Source organism: Oryctolagus cuniculus, chromosome 7, assembly GCF_051225735.1.
Source record: "Oryctolagus cuniculus isolate XC-2025 breed Fujian yellow rabbit chromosome 7, ASM5122573v1, whole genome shotgun sequence".
NCBI classification, from domain to species: domain Eukaryota; kingdom Metazoa; phylum Chordata; class Mammalia; order Lagomorpha; family Leporidae; genus Oryctolagus; species Oryctolagus cuniculus.
The window spans coordinates 7,596,675-7,616,893 of record NC_142873.1 but is presented as its reverse complement, the minus strand read 5'-3'; the positions used below and the strand labels follow the sequence as shown (position 1 = coordinate 7,616,893).

Sequence of the window (20,219 nt, the reverse complement as noted above, 5' to 3'; positions counted from 1 at the left end):
AGCCACACTCATCCAGCTCCAGAAATCCCAATTTGAGTCCCGGAATCATGAATCTCTTCCTCTTTTCTTTTTTTTAAGACTTACTTACTTATTTTGAAAGTCAAACTTATATAGAGAGAAGGAGGGACAGAGAGATCTTCCATCTGCTCGTTCACTCCGACAATGGCCAGCACTGGGCCAGGCTGAAGCCAGAAACCAGGAGCTTCTTCTGGGTCTCCCACGTGGGTGCAGGGGCCCAAATACTTGGGCCATCTTCTACTGCTTTCCCAGGCCATCAGCAGGGAGCTGGATCAGCAGTGGAGCAGCTGGGACACCAACCAGCTCCCGTATAGGATGCTGGTGTCGCAGGTGGTGGCTTACCCTGCGAAGCCGCAATGCCAGCCCCTCTTCCTTTTCTTGGAGTTCACATACTGTTGAGTCTATCTCCACCACAAAATTTAACAGTTCATTAAGCCTTGTCTTTAATATGTGGGTCTAATTTTTATTCCCCCATGTCCCGATCAGATGGACAACTTCTTTGTGAAAGGTGAGGAACACTGAATCTTTCTTGTGTTACACATTACAAGGCTAGGACCCTTGATCCTTGGTGATTGGCTGGGGGAGTACACTACATATTTAACTAAATGTGAGTTTTGTAGCACAGCACAGGGTTTTGCTAATTTGCATCCTTTTCTCTCCAGTTTGACTGCTTGCTGCTGATGGTGAGATAGCGGGAAATCTTGCAGGTTTTCATTAGCTTGTCAGTTTGTGGCTTCTCATCGAGTATATGCCACCTGTGTATTCAGATACTGCTGACTGGCTGCAAACACAAGTTTGGGTTCTTTATCCACTTTGAGGCTGGGTTTTCCCTGAGTCGGCTTTGTTTTCCCAGGCCCACCAAATAACTTTTTCTTACTCTTTGCACGGCTATTCTGCAACGCGAGGACCTCTGGCCTTTTCACTCCTCCAGTGGCCTGAGCGCATTTCTGCATCTGGACATGGACACTCATGGTCACTCTGCCTCCCACACCTCTCCCCACCTCCTGCCCTGGGATACCTCTCACTGGGTTCACCCTCCCCCGAGTCCTCTACCCAAAATGGGCTCCTGTGCCAGCCTGACATTTTCTAGCTTCAGGCTCTAACTTCATTTCTTTCTTTTTCAAAAAGATTTATTTTATTTATTGGAAAGGCCAAGTTATACACACACACACACACACACACACACACACACAGAGTGAGAGAGCAAGAGCGAGAGCGAGTGAGCGAGAGAGAGAGAGAGAGAGAGATCTTCCATCCGCTGGTTTATTTCCCATTTGGGCCATGCCAAATCCAAGATCCAGGAGCTGCTTCTGGGTCTCCCATGTGGGTGGCAGGGACCCAAGGACTTGAACCATCTTCTGCTGCTTTCCCAGGTGCAGATTTCCCAGGTGCTTTCCCAGTTTGGAAGTGGAACAGCTAGGACTCTAACCGGTGCCGTATGGAATGCCAGTGCTGCAGGCGGTGGCTTAACCTGCTGTGCCACAATGCCGGTCCCTAACTTTGTTTCTTTTTTAAAAGATTTACTTACTTGAAAGATGGATGGAGAGAGAAAGAGAAGTGCACAGAGAGGGAGTGAGAGAGAGCTTTCTTCTCTCTGCTGGTTTACTGCCCTCTAGGGCTGGACAAGGCTGAACCCAGGAGCCAGGAACTCCACCATGGTCTCCTAAGTGGGTGGCAGAGACCCAAGGACTTGGGCCATCTTCTGTTGCTTTCCCAGGTGCATTGGTGGGAAGCTGGATTGGAAGTGGAGCAGCTGAGACTTGAACCAGTGCTCCAGTATGGAATGCTGGGGTCACAAGGGGCAGCTTAACCCACTGCCCCACAATGCCTGCCCCTCTAACGTACCAGCATGTGATGGGTTTGTTGGTGTTTGCTTGTCTCCGTGCCTCACTAGTGTGTGGAAGGCAGTTCCCTTTGGTCTGCCTGTTTCATCTCCACACCCCGGCTCTGTTCACATTGCGTGGCACACCCCAAGCTCTCAGTGAACGAATGACCAAAGGAATGGGTCTATTGTGGATTTTGAGCTGTTTACTTGGGAGGAAGGATAAACAGTGATTCAGAATTCAAGGTCAGAGCAGGTGTTGGTCACAGTGGTCAAGTTGCCAGGTGGGACCCCCACACAGCTTATCAGGGTGTCTGAGTCTGTGTCCTGGCTCTGCTTCCAACTCCAGCTTCCTGCTAATGTGCACCCCGGGAGGCAGCAGGTGCTGGCCCCGTAAATGGGAGACCTGCCTGGATTGTGTTCTGGATACCCGCTTCACCCCAACTCTTGTGCACTTTTGGGGGCTGAATCAGCAGATGGGGGCTGTTTGTCTCTCTGCTCTTGATCCAACTGGACCTGGAGGCAAAAGTGGTAGTTTTACCCATGCTAGCAGTGGAATGTTGAACAAACTACTCATGCTCTCTGAACTTGAGTTTTCTCATCTATGAAAAAAGGAGCAGGCTACAGGAGCTCCACCACAGGACATAAAATTCTATAGCAACTCCTTTTATGGCTCACAAGCATGGCGGCTGAGTTTGAACACCACTGTGTGAGATGTGCCTCCCTCAAACCTTGTCATGCCATTGGCGCATTTCCCATCTGGTATGAAAAGAAGAAAAAACATTAGAAAGGAAAAACATTCAGCACACAACATGATTCACTGTAAATACTCAACAAATGTTAAATAATAGAACAACAATGATTAGGTAAGAGATACAAACCATGGATTGCAGCATTTTCTTGTTTTTTTGAAAAATTTTAAAAAAATTATCTGAGAATGCCGGCACCGCGGCTCACTAGGCTAATCCTCCGCCTAGCGGCGCCAGCACACAGGGTTCTAGTCCCGGTCGGGGCGCCGGATTCTGTCCCGGTTGCCCCTCTTCCAGGCCAGCTCTCTGCTGTGGCCAGGGAGTGCAGTGGAGGATGGCCCAGGTGCTTGGGCCCTGCACCCCATGGGAGACCAGGAAAAGCACCTGGCTCCTGGCTCCCGCCATCGGATCAGCGCGGTGCGCCGGCCACAGCACGCCGGCCGCGGCGGCCATTGGAGGGTGAACCAACGGCAAAGGAAGACCTTTCTCTCTGTCTCTCTCTCTCTCTCACTGTCCACTCTGCCTGTCAAAAAATAAAAAAAAAATTATCTGAGAGATGAGAGAGTAAGACAGGCAGAGAGAGAGAGAGAGAGAGAGAGAGAGAGAGAACACACTCCTATTGGCTGGTTCACTCTACGAATGCCTGTGATGGGAGCCAGTCCTCCAGGAATTGAATGCAGGTACTCCAGTGTGGGGACATGGGCACCCTAAGTGGTGGCTGAGCTGCCAAGCCACGCATCACCCCCACTGCAGCACTTTCTGAGGATTTTCCCAGAGTTGTTCAATTGCCCGTCATCAGAACCCTCCAGGCCGTTACTGTTAGCCCTGGTTTACCGATCAGGAAACCCATCCAGAGTTCCGTGGTTGACCTTGTTAGGAAAATGGTGCAGTTTTATCTATGGCGTGATCTACACCTTGATTTATATCCTATGCCCTGGCTCCCGCCACCATTGCTGAAAGCCAGGTAGCCACATGGCCCAACTACCTGTGCCAAGCTCCATCCCCAACCAAATGGGATTGGCTAATTCCTACTTCCCTGCCCGCCTTCCGGCAAAGTTCTAAAAGGGCCTGTTCTTGAACACGTGATTCTATTGGCTCCTCTCCTCTGCTCTCCTCCTCTCGTCTCTCTTCTCTCTGCTCGCTCTCTCCTCTCCTCTCTCTCTCATACTCTCCTTCTCTCTCCTTTTTCCTTTTGTCGCCCCACTCCTCTGGTCTGCTGGGTTTTCCCCAATAAACCCTTTCCCTTACTCTGTTTTGTGGCGGCCTAACAGACCTGACATCAGGGAACTGGAGAGTGACATAACCAGAGCCCCAGCCGGGCAGTGCGGCCTCGGAGTCCACGTGGGTAACTCGCTGGTACCCTGGCCCTGCTCTGAGGATGGACTGTCCACCTTTATACAGTTACTGTTTGGGAGCTCAAGACGTTTTGGTCTTGTGGTGGATAAACATGAGCTTTTTGGGTCTCTTGCAAATAAGTGACTGAGTTTAAGGAGTAAATTTCCTTCAAGGAGAAACGTTGCGACTTGTTATTTGTTGCTGTGGGTTTTGTCCAGCCACGTCTGGGCTAATACTTCCAATCTGCTGATGATCTTGGAAGGGACTTGCCTATGAGACTCTCAGGTATGTGTCTGGGAACATATTAGCCACTGCATTTCCCACTTTTTATTCAATTGCTTAGTTACGGCAGGCAAGTCTAGGAACTTCCTCAAGTTACCCAAGATGTCTGAGCCAAGGTAAATGCCAGGGCATGAATATGTATGTATATATGCTTTTTGTACATGGTCCAAATGTGGCTCTTTTTAAGTAAGAAAAATGTATTGGGAATGAAATTGTGAATTGCCTTAGGAGCAAGATCACAAGTCCCTCGGGAACTAAGGCCCAGAACTGTCAATCCTGGCCTGGACAATAGGGGATTCGCGGCAAAGGTGTACCATTCAGAGACAACACGCACCTCTCCTTTTAATTCCCTCCTCTTCCTTTCTCCATTGGCTTCTTTTCTTCCCTTCCCTTCCTGAAATTAATTTGGGTTCCTCTCTGTCTCCTGACCTCTTACAGCAGTTACTGTGGACATCACACACTGAGCAATTCTTTGCACTCTGTTTTTATGGATAGCCTGTTTATTTCCTTCATTTTATCTGGTTGAGTGGTTATTAACAAGATAAAGGAGAGACAGCAAATTGCCAGACAAGACGTCAAATACAGGCCACATTTATCCTTTGTATAAATCTAAGGCTTAAGCACTTTTTTACCCGCAAAGCATGGGTATGTGTCTTTTCTAGTTATGATAAACCAAGTTCAGCAGGATCTGGTCTGAATATTTGCATTGCAATGTGAGTTGACCTCTGAGAGGCAGCAGCCCCACTGTGTGACCTTGAATAAGTTATCCAACCTCTCTGAATTTTCACTTATTTTTATCTAAAATGATGGGCTGAAGTAGAGATCAATGCTGTGGGCTGAGCATTTGTGTTCTTCCCGACTTCGTTGCAATCCTAACACCCAAGGTGACAGTGTTTGGAGGTGGAGCCCTCGTGAATGGGATCAGCGCCCTTACAGAATAGGTCCGAGGAGCTAGACCAGCCCCCAGCCCCCACCCCCAGAGGTGCAGTGAACAGCAGCTGTCTCTGAAGGGGGTGAGCCCTTACAACACTTGGAATCTGCCAAAGCCTTGATCTAGAACTTCCAGCATCCAGGACTGTGAGAAAAAAAAACAATCTCTGTTGCTCATCAGCCAGCCAGGCTAGGGTGTTGTGTTGAAACAGCCTAAATGCACCAGGACAAGGTCCTGTGGGGATCCAAAACTTGTTAGCACTCTACTTGGGGTTATTTTATGGTGGGAGTAAATGAACGTTTCTTTTTAGGAAGTTGTTTTAGGAGTGTAGTGGTTAAACTGCCCCTGGGGATACTCACATCCTGTATCAGACTTCCTGGTCCTCTCCCACCTCTGCCCCACATTCCAGCATCCGGGAGATGCAGATCCCGGGAGGCAGCAGCTGAGGGCCCAAGTGGCTGGGTCCCTGCCACTCATGTAGGAGACCTGGGTACGGTTCTTGGGTCCTGACTTTGGCCTGGTCCAGCCTCAGCTGCTGTGGGCATTTGGGCATTGAAGCAGCAGATGGGAGCTTTCTGTCTACCTGCCTCTCTTTGTCTCTCTGTGTCTGTATCTCAGACTTTCAAAATAAAATACATAAAGAAATTTTTAAAAAATGCTGCTTGAAAGGAATTACGTAATTCAGAAATTTTACTGAAGTCAGACCTTTTCCTCACTTATGTTTAAAACTGAGAGCTTCCTCTATTCCAGGGTGATAGAGACATACAACATATACCTTCTGATTCACCAACCAAGGTGACTGCACATCTCGAATTTTCCCTGTCACAGTTAAAAAAATTCTGTGCTTTTGTCCATGCGATTCAGAGAATTTAACATCCAAGTATGCTCAAGCATCTCACTTCATTTTACGTCAGAAAGTATGGCCAGGAAGTACACCGTGACCTTGCCTGTATTCTACTTACGAAAAATGTGTTGGTTACTTGGGGTTGTATTTTCCAGTCTCAGGCTGTGTTGTTGAAATGCAAGTGTTGGTCGGCCAATTCCAAGTGCCTTCTTTTCCACAGTCCACATTTTCGCGGATGACTTGTGAGTCATCCCAGGAGGCACCCGCTGAGCTGGAGTGGGAGGAAGTGCGCTGTCAGCACCATCCCTGTGTAGCCTGTGCCCTGGGTCCCTCCCTCCGTGGCAGGTCCTGGGAGATGAGACCCACCTCTGACACAATCTCAAAGCAGAGAGGGCTGTGGGAGGTCTGGGCTAGACGAGTGTTTACACACGGCCTGACTGTCTCAGATAAGCGTAAGAACATCTTTAGAATTCTTGAGTGTGTTTGGAACAGAGAGAGGAAAAAATCCCGAGTCTGTTTAAGATTCAGCAGAGGGCTCAGACGCTCGAGAGCTTGGACATGTTGCCACTTGTCAGTGATTTTTTTTTTTTTTTTTTTTACGTAAGAAAAACAGCTTTATTCTTTCTTCTGATTACAGGAAGTTCTTCTTTCAGAAAATTGAAATATGCATCTGGAATTCCACCATTTAAGATATATAATTAACTTTTTTTAAACTTATACATAGTTATCCTGAAGCACACACACAACTCACAATTTTACAGGAATTGGATGCAGTGAGTGCTATTTTATTGTGAAACCTTTGAGAAAGGTTGCTTGTCTCCCTAGCTGCTGCCCTGCAAATCCTCTCCCCTCAAACAGAGGAAGTAGTATTAACTGCCAGGTATGTATCTTTTATATACTTTCGGAACAGCTTGTGTATAATGTTATATAATTACATCTAATTGTATGTACATAGGTATATGGGATAATTTAATTTTTTGCTCAACAATGTATTGCAGAAACCTCTCCAAACCAATTGGTGAAACTTACATTTATGTTTTGTTATTAGATATTCTAATGTTTCACAAGGTAAATGTCTCATAATTCATTCACCCATTTCCCTATTGATGAGCAAAACACTTTTCAATTTTTCGCCACTCCAAAGTCATAATATTTTCAATGAACTAATAATGCTAATAATAGTCCCTAAGTTTCCTTTTTTTTTTTTTTTTCCAATTTCTAGTCCCGGTTTTTTCTTGGTCAATTATTAACCTGGTGTCATGATTGTTTAGAAGGTCAACATTATATTTGAGGTCTGCTTGGAATCCTCGTTACACACCAGAAGGAATGTGTGTAGTTTCTTTTACTTGACCTTCCCAATATGGTGGGTAGATCATGTTTCCAGCCTTGGGACTACATACTGAACATTCCGTTCGGAAACTCTTGCTGAAACAGAAAGGTTCCGGGAGGCTGACGTGGCATCACAGCAGTGCCTGCCAGCTCTCACAGCAGGCTGTCACGATGGGCTGTGGCAGCAGCAGCAGCAGCAGCAGCTCCTGATGCAGGGACCAGAGATGTAAGTACTTATTTCCACCATTAACCAATTCACTCAAGCCAAACCCGAAGTGGAGAATACCAAGCCAGAGTACAGTTCCCTCTGAGACCCTCCTGGCAGACTCCCTGGAGAAACATCTGGTCTCATCCAGAGTAGAAAGGCACCAAGCCAGCACATGGCTTCAGCAAACCGAAGAACTCTTGTGTGAAAAAACTAAGTCCCACGGTGACGAGGCCACTTTTAAACGCGAGCTCCTTGGAGAGCCTGCGACCCCCCGGTGGGGGCTGTGCCCTGTGGGAAGGCGTGTGTTGCTAACGTGCGGGACGTCTGACTTCAACTTACGTCAAAGTTGTAGGCGAGTCAGATTGTGGTCAGATGAAAGGGGTCTGCATGATGACAGCATTTAGGGAGAGAGGCTGTTAAATATTTCAGGGAGGATCCAAGTTGGTGAAAGCTGACTTAGGGGCAGCGTGGAAACGTCTGCTCTCAAGCTCCATGGTTGAGTAGGGGTGTGGTGCCTGCCAGCCCTATAACAAATGAAACCCTGGCACCGGTCCCGTTAGCAGGAGATGGCTCCGTGGCTGCTGTTCCCAAGGCATCTAGGCTGGAAGTCACGTTCAGAATGTTTTCAGAGCTCATCCACCACGTGTTTATGGGTTGGTAACTGTTTTTGTTTTTTTTTTTTTTGTCTTTCTGTTGAGACTTTTTACCATAAAATTCAGCTCTCGCACAGGACCAGTAGTGACCCACTCTGAGTGTGATGGACTTATCAACAGACAGACATTTTTATGGCCACCTAAGTGGGGGTACCTAAGGGATCGAGAGGGAGAAGTTGTCCCCCTGGGGAATCTTCTGCCAACAGGAGAACAGGTGTTAGGAGAGGAGAGATGAGCACAGGCTGGGAGTGGGGAGATGTGGACAGGTCCTGGCATCGTTCCAGGGAACCATATGGCTCCGTGGGTTTCGGTTTATGTCTGTAAAATGAGTGCACTGGGGTGGATAAAGCTCTTCAGTCCTTGGCTCCTCACCTAGGGTGACTTCCTCCTGCTGAACAGCTTCTCCCCCAGCACTGTCTGGCTTCCCGTCAAATCAGGGCCTGGTGCTTCCCGTATGAAATGGATCTCACAGGGCACTAGCCGGGACTCATCAGATCCTGTAACATGTACCTGAAGGATCCTGGGTGGGCCCACGCGTGGTGTGGTACTGACAGGGTGAAAGTTTGCTTTCAAGAAAGATTTTTTTTTCAAGATTTATTTATTTATTTGAAAGGCAGAGTTAGAGAGAGAGAGAGAGAGAGAGAGAGAGAGGTCTTCCCGTTCTGCTGGTTCACTCCTTAAGTGGCTACAACTGCCAGGGCTGGGCCAGGCAGAAGCCTTGAGCCAGGAGCTTCATCCGGGTCTCCCACGTGGGTGCAGGGGCCCAAGCACTTGTGCTATCCTCTGCTGCTTTCCCAGCAGGGAGCTGGAGCAGAAGCGAAGCCGGGACAGGAACAGGTGCCCATGTGGGATGCTGGTGTCGCAGGCTGCAGCTTTACCTGCTACAGTCGGTCCCCCCAAAAAAGATTCCTAAAGGCAGAGATTCTGCACAGACTCGTCTTAAATATCTGAGTTTCTGTTTTCAAATGGCTGTTTATTGGGACAAGTACCTTTCCAACTGCTGCTGACTTTTTGTTTTCATTTGAAGAGGAGAGGAGGGAGGGAGAAAGAGAGGGAGGGAGAGATGGGGAGAGAGAGAGAGAGAGAGAGAGAGAGAGAGAGAGATTCCATCTGCTGGTTCCCTCTCCAAATGTCCACATTGGCCCTGGGCCAGGCTGAAACCAGGAGCTGGAAACTCAGTCCAGGCCTTCCACATGGGTGTTAGAAACCTGGAGCCACCGGCGCTGCCCCTAGGGTCTGCATTAGCAGGAGGCTGGAGTCAGGAGCTGGGGCTGGGATCTGAACCAGGCACCAATGTGGGACACAGGCGTCTTAGCTGCTAGGCTCAGTGCCCACCCCTGTTGCTGTCTTTTGAGGGACAAAGACAATAGCTTGACACTAAGGAAAAGGAAATTGCTTGAAATAAGTGACCCACAGGATTATGGCTGGAAAGAACTTCAACTGAGTCGAGGAATAAGCCAGGCTGCGGTTTCAAACAGAACAGGAAACATCGCCATTGGCGCCTGCGGCGGGTCCCAGCTTCCTGCAGCTCTTCGCCGGCAGCTCAGCCATTTGTGACTTGGAAGTGTGGGAGTCTCCTAACGTGTTTACGCAGAATGGTGGATAAAATAGATTTTTAAAACATCCTTAGGATATACACTTCCCGTCCATCTTGCCTAACTTTGCTCAAAATACCTATCTACACCGACAGTGTTACCTCGCTCGCGGCCTCCCTCCCTTCCCACAGTCAGGGGTGCACTTCCCGACCTGGGACCACTTCTTCCCCTGGACTCTCCTCCTCAGGCCGCCATGGTCATCACTCAATTCCTGGATTCCCCCTGTGTCTTCAGCCTCTCTTTACTCTTTTTCTACCATGGGAAAAGCGTGTTCCCGTGTATCCTATTTTGTTCCAATCAACCGGCCCGAGACCCAGCCCCATCCCTCCTGTGGCTCTCTTCCTTTTCCGATGATCCCTACCCCTATGGAATCCGGTAGATATTTTTTTAAAAAAGGTTTATTTATTTATTTGAAAGGCACAGTTACAGAGAGAGAGGAGGACAGACAGTAAAAGAGGTCATCTGCTGGTTCATTCTCCAAATGGCTGCATGGCTGAAGCTGAGCCAGGCTAAAGACAGGAGCCTGGAGCTTCTTCCGGGTCACCCACGTGGGTGCAGGGGCCCAAGGACTTGGCCATCTTCTGCTGCTTTCCCAGGTGCACTAGCAGGGAGCTGGATCAGAAGTGGCGCAACCAGAACTTGAACTGGACCCATTTGGGATGCTGGTGCTGCAGGCCAGGGCTTTGATGAACTGCACCATAGCGCTGGCCCCTTGTAGACACTTTCCAATTCTTCCAGTATTTGGTTCTCTCTGGCTCCCTGATGCTGCTACAACTCCGCCTTCTCACTCTTCCTTCTTTCTCTGCATTTTCCCTCATGCAGTTATCTTCTTTGGAAGTCCCTGTCAGGCTTGACACACACACGCCTATGCAGGAAGTTATGACCCGTGTACTGATAACTCCCGGGTTGAAGCCCTCACTCGTCTTCAGCAACGAAGCGCTGGATAAACGAGCGCACCCCGCCCACCACAGGCGCTGAGTATCTGCAGACTTTTCTGGAGAGATCCTGACTCACGGTTGCTGCTTTCGGATCCCCCTGTGCGCTATCCTGCAGACACTGCACCCACGTGTAGCCCAGAGGCTGCGACCCTTTCCTTACTTTCCTTTAGAATGAATGCCTGTCTCCATCAGGAACATCACCACCCCCAGCCACCTGTTCCGGCTGCGGAAGCTCCAAGATCTTCTTCCTTGTGCTTCCTTGCCTTCTCTTGAATCCGACATGCTCACCTGTGCTCACCTGTCCCCTGCACCAGTGCCTCAGTTTGGCCTGCACTGTCTTGAGGACGAAGGCTCACCCTGCCGGCAGGCATACCCCCAACCGTTACCTATATCGTGCCTTGCCTGGTTTCCAAGATGCCAACGTGGTGATGTCATCCACTGGCTTTGAATCTTTCAGGAGTTCCTTGTGGTCTTCAGCGGAGATCCAAGGCCTGTACACATCTGCCCCAGCTTGACCATCTCACCTCCTCTTGCCCTCGTTCCTGGATGGTTGAATATGCTGGGTCCCCAGAGCCTGCCTGCTGAGCCTCCTGCTGTGTTTCTGGAGTTACTGGCTCTCTCTGACCCGCCCCTTCCCTAAGTCACTTGGTTAAGGCCTCTGTTAAGATTCCAGGAGTGCTTTCTCCCCCAGGGAGCCTTCTATGCATGGCTGTCCCTGAGCAGCCCTGGGATTCCTCCCATGCCCAGATATGATCTGTGTGGGCTGGTGTTGTGGTGCAGTGGGTTAAGCCGCTGCCTGTGACACTGGCATCCCAAGTCAGAGTGCCGGTTCGAGTCCTGGACACTCTGCTAATCCACATCCCAAGCAATGCAGCTACGGAGGCAGTGGGAGATGGCCCAAGTGCTTGGGCCCCTGCCCCACATATGGGAAGAATTCCAGGCTTCTGGCTTTGATCTGCCCTTGGCCTTTGTGGTTACTTAGGCGTGAACCAGCACATGGAAGATTTCCTTCTCTCTGTCTCTCCATCTCTCTCTGTCACTCTGCCTTTCAAACAAATAAATCAAATCCTTAAAAATATATATGTGTATATATGTATATATATGTGTGTGTATATATATATATATATAATCTATATAACTTCTACCCTGACACTTACATTTTATTGAAGTCACTATTTATTTTATTTGCCTCTCCAGTTGATAGTGAAAATCTAAGGAATAGAATCACATCTTTGAATTTTTGTTTGTGTGTTCCTAATGCTTTTCAGCAATGTTATTCACTTATTTAGTCTTATTTATTTGAAAGGCAGAGAGAGAAAGAGAGAAAATGAGATCTCTCTAACACAATAGCCTAAGGCACATAATAGTTATTCAATAAATTACTACTAAATGGAACAAATGATGGACAGATGGCTGCCTGCAGCTCCTGGCTAATGTTCTATTATCTCAACCGAGCCCCTGGAAGAAAGGCACCCTTCTTTCTCAGTAGTTCGAGCACGAATTTTGGGTGCATGCTTCGTGGACCCATCTCTGGACATGTGCTGACTACTGAACTAATCACAGACAGAGAGATGCAAGGTTGAAGGAAGCAAGGAAGTTCATCAAAGGAAAATCAGTGTTGGGCCGGCACCGCGGCTCACTTGGCTAATCCTCCGCCTTGCGGCGCCGGAACACCGGGTTCTAGTCCTGGTCGGGGCGCCGGATTTTGTCCCGGTTGCCCCTCTTCCAGGCCAGCTCTCTGCTGTGGCCAGGGAGTGCAGTGGAGGATGGCCCAAGTGCTTGGGCCCTGCACCCCATGGGAGACCAGGAGAAGCACCTGGCTCCCGGCTCCTGCCATCGGATCAGCGTGGTGTGCCGGTCTCAGCACGGCGGCCATTGGAGGATGAACCAACGGCAAAGGAAGACCTTTCTCTCTGTCTCTCTCTCTCACTGTCCACTCTGCCTGTCAAAAAAAAAAAAAAAAAAAAAAAAAAAAAAAAAAAAAAAGAGAGAGAAGAAAAGAAAATCAGTGTTTATCACTAGAAGCCAGAGAACATGATGCTGGGTGGCAGACACAGCAGACGTCCATCATCGGGGTGCACACAGCCTAGGTGTGGGGAGAGCTGGGGCCACACTCTCCTCTCTTTGGCTGGTCCAGGCAGCTGGGACTGGCTCTTCAGTCTCAACTCTCAACACGGGTCTTTGCATTCTAGGCTCAAGCCCCACTGAATGTAAAACCCACAGCGGACGCTCTGTATACACTAGGGCTTCCTTGCATCTCCATCCAGCGAAGAACTCATTCTCTCTAGTTCTCCTTCCCTGCTTCCAGCTTCCATGGAGACCGCTTTTCTGCTGGGCAGCCCTCTCTGCCTAGGGCTGACGGCTGCGCTGTCCGTCCCGTCTGCTTCTTACTGTCACTCTCTCCTGGCACATATCCTTGACATTGCATTTCACCTTGTCTGTGTGCCCAATAGGAAGACAAGGAACAAGTTCACCTTGTTCTCTTAGTGTGGCCTGAACTTTTAATAAATAAAATGATACTTGGAACACAGTAGGACTCAATAAATGCACAGTGAACAAAGTACTCAGTGTTCCACTTTTTTTTTTTAAAAGATTTATTTGAAAGGCAGCATGAGAGAGAGAGAGAGAGAGAGAGAGAGAGAGAGAGATCTTAGATTTGCTGGTCCACTCCCCAAATTCCTGCAATGGACAGGGCTGGGCCAGGTCAAAGCCAGGAGTCCAGAACTCCATCTGGGTGGGAGGGGCCCAAGTACCTGGGGCTTCTGCTGCTTTCCCAGGAACCTAGCAGGGAGCTGGATCAGAGTGGAACAGCCGGGACTGGGATTGGAACTCATATCAGAAGCCAGCATCGTAGGTGACTGGCCAGCCCTCTGTGCCACAGCACCGGCCCCCAGTGTCCCACTGCTAAACTGGAATTGTAAGTAGGAAGATGAGTTGCTTTGAGTTCCATACATACAGTGCTAGGGCTTAGACCAGTGTTATTAGAGGAGCTATGGAGAGCCAGTTTATTTGGGAGAAACCCCTCCCCTTTTATCACAATGACTAATGAATTAATATTTGTCTAAAATATTGTTAAATGAGGAAAACTGTTTTTCATCCTGCCAGGGGTGAAGTTATACCTGTCCTAGTGACATCGTTTGTTTAGTGAGTGGCATCTGGACCAGCATTAGCACATGGTGCCGTCACGGCATGATGTCATGGGGCATATAAAGCATTGCATCTTTGGTGGAGAAGGGCACACCGTTAGCAAGCTTGCTTAGAAACCGCGTAACAGGGCCCCCGCTGTGGTGTAGCAGGTGAAGCCGCTGCCTGCGGTGCCAGCATCCCCTATGGGCACTGGTTCGAGTACTGGCTGCTCCACTTCCAATGCAGCTCTCTGCTATGGCCTGGGAAAGCAGTAGAGGATGGCACAAGTCCTTGGGCCCCTGTACCCACATGGGAGACCCAGAAGAAGCTCCTGGCTTCAGATTGGTACAGCTCTGGCCGTTGCGGACAACTGGGGAGTGAACCAGCAGATGGAAGACCTCTCTCTCTCTCTGCCTCACCTTCTCTCTGTGTAACTCTGACTTTGAAAGAGATAAATAAATATATTTTTTTAAAGAAACCACGTAGCAGAAGCAGTGGTGGGAGTGGCAGGGAGTGTTTACTTGGCAGGCAGAGTCTGCAACATGCATCGATGGGACGCTCCCAGCAAACGGCAAACACTGGTAGCTCCCTGTGATGACCGAGCCGTGTGTGCTGAGAGTAACATCTCCGTCTTCTTGTCATGTCCTTCCATGTCCTCCAGAACCTGAGGTTTGAACTTTGTGTTTCAGCGTCTTAATGGAATTTGTCCTGATGTGCTAAATTCAGCATTGGAGCAGCACTCCTGGGAACTTCGCTATATCTGCTGCCACTTCTTCCAGACTGAGAGAACAAGGGGTGCGAGTGCCACTCAACACGGGGATGCACCACACTGTGCGCACACTTGGGCTATTTCTGAACGTGGAACAGTGGGCAGAGGAGCAGAACACCGCGAAGTGGGATGAGCCTTTATTGGCTGACAAATGGGACAAGGAGAAAATACAGAAAATAGTCTTCGAGTTTTTGCTACTATAATTAAATCTCTCTCTGTTCATTCTCTCCATCATCAGGTTGAATGAACTTTTTTCCTTCAAAGAGATGGTAACCTTAAAGGTGGCAGTCACTATATTCACACGGAATGGGTTTTGAAATAATTGCATTTTTGTGTTAAATACGTACATGGCTATTACTAAGCAGTATGCTTTTCTTAGCAAGGGCATTGAACTAGAGGTCCTGTGATGGATTTTGCTCCACTGGTGACTGACCCTGGCACACAGTGTGAGTTTGGTGATGTCCCTTACCCTTTCTGCTCTTGCTTTTATTGCCTGTTACAGGGACAGACTCTCTGTTGATGCCGCTGGGTAATGAGCGCCGTGAGCGAGGGGCAGGCGTCTGTGGGGGACACAAGCTGGGAACGCGGTGGATGACTGTAATGAGAGAGAGGGCAGAATGAAAACGGAGAACGAGAGTGTCGGATTAGATTTACGCCGGTAATGGAGAGCAGCTGAGGTCAAAGTTAAGGATGAGCTGATGTGGTAAGAGGTAAACAAGAACATGAACCCTGAACAACCTAGCAAGTAGGTCTTCTGCACGGCTCTTTTATTTATTTATTTATTTATTTAAGATTTATTTTTATTTATTTGAAAGAGTTACAGAGAAAGGTAGAGACAGTGAGAGAGACAGAGAGGTCTTCCATCTGCTGGTTCACTCCCCAAAAGGCCTCAATGGCTGGAGCCAAACTGATCCAAAGCCAGGAGCTGGAGCTTCTTCTGGGCCTCCCACGTGGGTGCAGGGGCCCATGCACTTGGGACATCCTCTGATGCCTTCCCAGGCACATTAGCAGGGAGCTGGATAGGAGTGGAGCAGCTGGGACTGGAACTGGTGCCCATATGGGATGCCAGCACTGCAGGCCAGGGCTTTAATCCACTGCACCACAGGGCTGGTCCCATCACAGCTCTTTTAGACAGCAGTGACAACAGCTATTTGTGTTGAACACTGACTACCTGCAGCCTGTGTGCCCAGTGCTTTTCCTAGGTCACCCATTTATTTATTTATCAAATTGTTAATGAGTGTCCACACTCTGCCACGAACAGCGCATTATCTCTTTCATCCAACAACCACCTCGGGAAGGTATCTGTCCCCATGTGCACCTTTAACAAAGGGCGGTGCTGGACTGGCGAGGACAAATAACTTGCTCGATGGCTCACGGCTGATCTGCAGAGGCGTTGGGACTCCCATCCAGTTCCAACAGCAAAGTCTGAACTCTTGGCCTCTGTACGCATTAGCCTAATAGAGAGGGCAGCTCATCCCACCTTGAAGAAAATGAAAGGGACTTGAGAAATAAGGCCAGTGATGTACTGAAAACCCACTCCTCCAGGATCAGGCACTTCTGCTGGGGTTTCTCCTACCTCATCTCATTTCAACCACATCACATTCCCAAGAGGTACTCTGCAGATTTCATTTTAAAGCTGTGGCGTCTGTGGCTCGGAGAGAGCGGGTAATTTTTTCCAAAGGCACGTGGCTAGGGAATAGCACTGCTAAAACTCAATCCAGGTTTCAATTTCTGTTTTTCTTTCCCCTGGGCTTTTGCTAGTCCCCAAAATGATTAAGGGAGGGAAATTTTATATGGAAGCATAAACAAGATGGAGACTGCGCACCCTGGAGAGGAGGGGCTGGTGCCGAGGGTTGTTCTGCAGCTCGAAGAGTTGATGTGAGAGTCTGGGGCACTTATGTGTGTTATCCTAAGGGAAGGACAGCTTGACCCTGAAATACCAGGGTGGGTGTTCCGCTAAGGTGTCTGAGCACCTAGCCTCACTCAGAACAAACAGTCTCCGTCCCAGGTCAGCTGCGAGTCCCTGGACTCCTGAGGGACCCGTAGAGTCTTACATAATAGAGGGTTTTATCTTTCAGCAGAGAGCCTGAAGTGCTGCGTGGGGGTCTGTGAAGGAAAGCCAAACGCACACAAGGCCTTGGCTTCCGTCTTGCTGGCTCAGCCACTGCTTCACCTGCAGGGTGGATTCTTTCCAAGATTCTTTGCAGCCCATCGCTGAGTGTCTGAATGCCTGCTGGTGTTCACAATGTGTCTCTCAAACTCTGCCACTGAATGATGGGGAGTGACGTCTGGGGGTGCAGGGTGTGTGTGTGTGTGTGTGTGCATCCGTCCTGTGGCAAGTGGGGACATTCTCTGAAGTCTTAGGCTTCATTTTAAAAAATGAGCGCAGTGGGGGGTAGATGGGAACTCTTTGTACCACTTCAAAAATTTTGTTTTGTGAATTTAAAACTGTTCCGAAATAAGAAGCTAAGGCAGATTTGAATTTCACTCCAAAATATGTGTTTGTTCAAATTAAATTAAATAAGCTGTTGCTTGGGATATCTCTATGCCATATTGGAGTGCCTGGGGTCAAGCCCCAGCTCCACTTCCAATCCTAGCTTCCTGCTAACTTGTACCTTGGGAGGCAACAGGTGATGGCTTAAGTAGTTGGGTTCCTGCCAGTGTGTGGGAGACCCGGATGGAGTTCCTGACTCCTGGCTTTGTCCTGGTCATTGTGGGCATTTGGAGGGTGAACCAGCAGGTGAGAGATTTTTGTCTTTCTCTCTCCCTGCCTCTCAAATAAAGATCTTCCGGAAACCTTATGAGAATTAGCTTATAAAAGAACATTGCTGCTTGTCCAGTGGTGACCTGCCTTGTCCTGGGGCTGCAAGTATTCCAAGGTGAGAAGAAAGCATTAGGCTATGCTATCTTAGCCTTCCTAATTCTGATGTTCTCAATCATTCTTTGAAGTTATTATTATTACTATTATCGCTATTATTAGTTTTTACTTGAGAGGCAGAGAGACAAAGAGTTCCCGTCCACTGGTTTACTCTCCAGATGTCCGCAAGGGATGGGACTGAGCTGGGTCAGAACCAGGGACTGAGGACTGAATTGAGGTCTCCATGTGGGTGGCAGGAACCCGATTACTTGACCCATCACCACTGCCTTCCCGGGTCTACATTAGCAGCAAGCTGGAACCAGGAGCCAGAGACAGCAATTGAAACCAGGTTCTCTGGTTCGGTACATGGGTGTCTGAACTGGAGCCCACTAGGCTGAGCACCTGCCCTAAGTCATTGCTTTTCTCTCCCTGTGTAGTCCTGTGACCCAGTTTCCCCTGGTTTTCCTGGCTGATGGTGGCACTGGATTATGTGTCAAGTGGAGTCGTGGGTTGCCCAGTCAATCCCTTACTGATACTGGCGCAGAATACCTTGTAAGCGCTTGGCTGTATTTCCAGGAACATGGCCACTGACATTTATTGAGCAGTTATTATAGGCCAAGTAGTTTGTCGATTTTAAATCTGGGTTTGCCCTTGCAATAAGTTTGAAGTAGAAGGTTCCATTGTTATCCCTATTTCACAGATGAAGCAAAGGAGACACAAGAGAACTTCCGTAAGGTCACACAGCCAGCTGATGGGGAGGCTGGGATTCATACCCAGCCTCCAAGTTCATTGCTCCTCCGGGGGAACTTGCATCCCGCTGTTGTGCACTGGGAGAGGGCTCCAAGCACACTGCTGTCCTTCATCTCATTCCGGGGGCGTGTGAGTCACCTCTGCCTGGCGGAGCTGGATGAGGAGTCGGAAGTCATAGCAGCAGCCGTCTGCGGCTCTGCTCCTCCTGACTCAGGGGCTGTCCGAGACGGAAGGCAGGGCTGCTGCTGCCAGGCCAGGGCTCGTGGGGACGCCGGAGCCCTTCTTCTTGAATGGTGTCTGTCTTGTGTCTTGGTGGCAGAGGTGGGAAGTGGGCAGATCTGCAGGCAGCCAGGTCAGTAGCCTTTTGGTCCCAAAGGAAACTTGCACTGGGCTTAAATTCTCCATTCTGAAGGCTGAGGCTAGAGTAGCAATTGCAGAACCGGCACTGGTGGCTTCCGGTGCTGTGCCAGGCTGATTGTCTCTGGCACAGGTACTGTTTTCCTGGCACTCCTCCTCCTCATGACTGGCACTGCCGTCCAGGGCGTGCTGCCCTGCCTCGTAGAGCCCGCCACCGCTCCCCTGAAGGGAGGGGTCAGACCACCGGTGCCCGATCCCTGCCTGAAGCCGCAAGTTGCAGATCCCCGAGGATGGCTCCAGGGGGCGGCGTTGTGGGACTTCAGTGACCGCCGTGCACTTAACCTCCAGCCCTTGACTCACTTGGAGGCAGAGATGGGCCAGGCCTGCGGCTGGCAGAGCCCCCGTGCATCAGGTGTGTGCAGAGTAGCCAGCCCTCCCTATGTTGACTCAATTTATGATGATTACCTTGATTTAATGCTTTCCTTTCTCTGTCCTGTTGGAGTGCATCTTGAAGGTATAGTTAGGGACCTCAGTTTAATAAGGTAGGCAGAGAGTTTGTGTCTTCTGTCTCATTTATGTCCCATATGGCAGACATCCTTTTTTTTTTTTAAAGATTTATTAATTTATTTGAAAGTCAGAGTTACACAGAGAGAGGAGAGGCAGAGAGAGAGAGGTCTTCCATCCGCTGGTTCAATCCCCAATTGGCCACAACGGCCAGAGCTGTGCCCATCCGAAGCCAGGAGCCGGCTCTGAGTCTCCCACGTAGGTGCAGGGGCCCAGCCAGGACTTGGGCCATCTTCTGCTGCTTTCCCAGGCCATAGCAGAGAGCTGGATAGGCAGTGGAACAGCTGGATCTTGAACCAGCGCCCATATGGGATGCTGGTGCTGCAGGCCAGGGTGTTAACCTGCTGTGCCACAGTGCTGACCCCATGTGTCGCAGGAGGAAAGCCCCAGGCTGCCTTCTTTCAGAGAGGAGGTCTGGCACTGTTGTAGACACTGCAGACCTCGCACACACAGAGCACGGAAGGTCAATGTCTCTGCGTTGTTTAAAGTCAGTCTCAGTGTGCAAAGAAGACACCTGCTGACTGAGAGTCCACTCCCACTTTCCATGCTGGCCGTACCTAACTTCACCGAGTTTCTCTTAGCAAGTGCTTGCCCTGGAGGGAGTCAGTAGAAGGCAGAGAATTCTCAGGCCTCACCCCTGCCCGTCTTCACCTCCTTCACCCCTTTCTCTGAGGACAAGGAGCCCCTTTCTCATAGTGGGGGGTAAATGTTGTCAGCGGCTTTGGCCATCACATTTTTCTTCTCAGAGCTCTGGACAGTTGTAGCCAACTACTTAGTGGCCATAGTTATGTGTATGTCCCAGAGGTCCCAAATTGACTTCACCATCTTCTCCACCACACTGGCTCCTTTCCCAGGATTCCTAACCCTAGAAAAGGCAGCGTGGTTTCATCCCTACCGTCTGGACGTTTGGAATTGCCTTTGACTTCCCTTCTGCCTCCTTTTCTAGAGTTAACAGAGTATAAAATAGTATTTATTCTATTTTATAAGTACATATGTTTACATATACATGCATGTATATGTGTGTGTATCTTTCTATCTACTGATCATCTATCATCTGTCTATATCATCAACCCATCTATCTCTATCATCTCT

At 49.2% G+C, this 20,219-nt stretch overlaps 1 protein-coding gene and 1 non-coding gene across 2 annotated transcripts in view; both read left to right on the top strand.

Annotated features, from left to right (window-relative positions):
• Positions 1-2,501: 2,501 nt before the first annotated feature.
• Positions 2,502-2,605, top strand: LOC127493874 (small nucleolar RNA U13). Its single transcript, XR_007924411.1, has one exon. It is a non-coding gene; the product is annotated as a small nucleolar RNA U13 (small nucleolar RNA).
• Positions 2,606-7,429: 4,824 nt separating this feature from the next.
• The window catches only part of SEC16B (SEC16 homolog B, endoplasmic reticulum export factor), a 72,290-nt gene continuing 59,500 nt past the window's right edge, over positions 7,430-20,219 (top strand). Inside the window, exon 1 of the mRNA XM_070076624.2 lies at positions 7,430-7,536. The gene's annotated coding sequence lies outside the window, so the exon portion shown is untranslated. The remainder of the gene's footprint in view (positions 7,537-20,219) is intronic.